This window comes from Aquarana catesbeiana, linkage group LG01, assembly GCF_042186555.1.
Source record: "Aquarana catesbeiana isolate 2022-GZ linkage group LG01, ASM4218655v1, whole genome shotgun sequence".
NCBI lineage: Eukaryota > Metazoa > Chordata > Amphibia > Anura > Ranidae > Aquarana > Aquarana catesbeiana.
Window position 1 is genome coordinate 256,605,420 of NC_133324.1, and position 2,675 is coordinate 256,608,094.

Genomic DNA, 2,675 nt, shown 5'->3' on the forward strand with positions numbered 1-2,675 from the left:
TAAAAACAGGAATTTCCTGTCTGGACATTAGATTACCCAAGAGTCCTTTGCACAGCCGTGTGACTGTGGTGATATTGGCACCAAGATGGCTAGTGCAGTCTCTCAAGTCGAATTAATCAATGCGGTACAGGCCCATCCAGAATTGTGGGATGTGGCACATCCACTGCATGGAGACCACGTCCGCAAGGTGAAAGCCTGGGAGGACATATGTGCTGCGATTACCCCTGGCTGGGAACAAATCAGAAATTCTGAAAGAAAGGAGATAAGTAAGTCTATTTTCCTTGAATGCATGATCTGTTTGTGTGTAATGTAAATGAAGATTGCATATTTAACCCTTTGTTTTCCATGTTATTTTAGGTAAAATTATGCAGCGGCGCTGGAAGTCCCTACGTGACCGTGTCAGGAGGGACCTCACGGACGAAGACAAGGCGGCACGTAGCGGAGCACCAGCGCCAACCAAAAAAAAGCACGTTTACCACACCAATCTCCAATTCCTCAGGCAAAATATGCAGAGCCATACCAGACCGTAAGTTTTTTGCATATATTTGCCTATGTACATTGCTTTTCAGGCAGTATGTTCCATGGCTATTGTAACCACTTTCTGAACGCCACATGTACATATTCGTCGGCAGAATGGCACGGCAGCACAAATGGGCGTACCTGTACGTCCCTTTTAAGTTGCCGCCTTGGCGGCGCGCTTTCCCATTTTGAGGTCCATGAGTCTGACAGCGGGTCCTGGGGACTCAATGTCCGCGGGCACACCGGCGATCGTCTCAGGGAGAGGAAGAGGTCAATGCCAGTGTAATTTTTACAGTATGTCATTGCAATTTTAATCGCACTGATCGCTGTAAAAATGTCAATTTTTCCAAAAATGTGTCCAAATTGTCCAATGTGTCGGCCGTATTGTCGCAGTCATGCTAAAAATCGCTGATCTCTCCCCCATTACTAATAAAAACAAATTTGCAATCATTGCAATTTTAATCGCACTGATCGCTGTAAAAATGTAAATTTTTCCAAAAATGTGTCCAAATTGTCCAATGTGTCGGCCGTATTGTCGCAGTCATGCTAAAAATCGCTGATCTCTCCCCCATTACTAACAAAAAAAAATTTGCAATCATTGCAATTTTAATCTCACTGATCGCTGTAAAAATGTCAATTTTTCCAAAAATGTGTCCAAATTGTCCAATGTGTCGGCCGTATTGTCGCAGTCATGCTAAAAATCGCTGATCTCTCCCCCATTACTAATAAAAAAAAATTTGCAATCATTGCAATTTTAATCGCACTGATCGCTGTAAAAATGTCAATTTTTCCAAAAATGTGTCCAAATTGTCCAATGTGTCAGCCGTATTGTCGCAGTCATGCTAAAAATCGCTGATCTCCCCCATTACTACTAAAAAAAAATGGTCGGGGCTAAAGTAGTTACGTTTATACAATTTGTATTGTTTGCAGGACAACTTCAAATTTTAGACTTGGAGAGGTGGCTGAGGAAGATACAGAGCTTCAGAGACCAAACAGTCCAATGATCACCTCTGGATCTCCACGACCGATCAGCGAGGGAGTTGTTGAGGGCACAGATGAGGTAACTGCTTCGGTCTGCCTGTCTATCTCATTGTCTGTCTGTCCATGTACATGTCAATGTAAACATTTTTGTTCTTTTGCAGGAATCGAGGGCTGTGGAAACACCGTCTCCTGCCAGTTTACAAAGTGGAGAGCAGCGCGGTCGTGGCGGTGTTCGTGGCCGTGGGCGTGGACGTCAGGCGAGGGGCGGCTATAATCCCGAGGCTGATGACAGGGTGCTAGCACTGCTGCAGGAAGTGCGGCAGGAGAGGCGCAGTATGGATGCCTTTTTAGACCCCAATAACCCACGCGCCTGCTTCTGCCGCAGCCTTTACCACATCCTGGAGGACATTGGGGGAGACCAAGAGAAACTTTGTATGGATCGCATGTACGGTATTGCAATGCAATACAGACATGCAAAATTGAGTGGTGGGCCACCTCCATGCGATCCATATAATGTTTCTCATGATCCCCCAATGGCCCCTGGGACCTCAGCAGTGCTAGCACCCCACTCTCACTATCAGCCCCCTCCTCCACGCCAACCACCACCTATGCCGTCCCAGACCTCATACCATAGCCTGCAAGCGTATGCTGATTGTCCACCTTCTACCTCCCATTTTCAGCCCTCATACCCTCTACCCCGCTACCAGCAAGATTTTGGGAGTGATCGCCAGGCCCAACCGTTACCCCGTCCCCAATCCCCACATCCCCAATGCAATCAACCATCCACCACCACCTATCACCATTTGTAATCACAAAATAAAATCTTTTTTTTCTTGAAATACCAGTTGTGATCCCAATCCTTTATTTAATTTTTTATTTTTTTTGAAAAGTCTTTTATATGATGCACAACAGCACTCCTTTGCACTCTGCTTGCCCTGAAGGCAGAGTGCAAAGGACTCTATCGTACTCTGCCTTCGGACAAGCGTAAGCTTGCTCTTTTTTGGGCTTAGCCTAGGCTTACCCCGAAGGCAGAGTCAAATTGACTTGTAGAACAATCGTTGACAAATGGACCAAAAAATAACAAACTTAAATTTTGAAATGCTTTATTTCAAAAAACACAAGACAGCAAAGGTAGATGTATTGCAAATATTTTTTAGACATAATCATTCTGCCAT

At 45.1% G+C, this 2,675-nt stretch overlaps 1 long non-coding RNA gene across 1 annotated transcript; it reads left to right on the forward strand.

The window, feature by feature from the left end:
* Positions 1 to 1,477: 1,477 nt before the first annotated feature.
* LOC141127763 (uncharacterized) lies at positions 1,478 to 2,339 on the forward strand. The gene is made up of 2 exons (XR_012241592.1): positions 1,478 to 1,579; positions 1,662 to 2,339. It is a non-coding gene; the product is annotated as an uncharacterized lncRNA (long non-coding RNA).
* Positions 2,340 to 2,675: the final 336 nt, after the last annotated feature.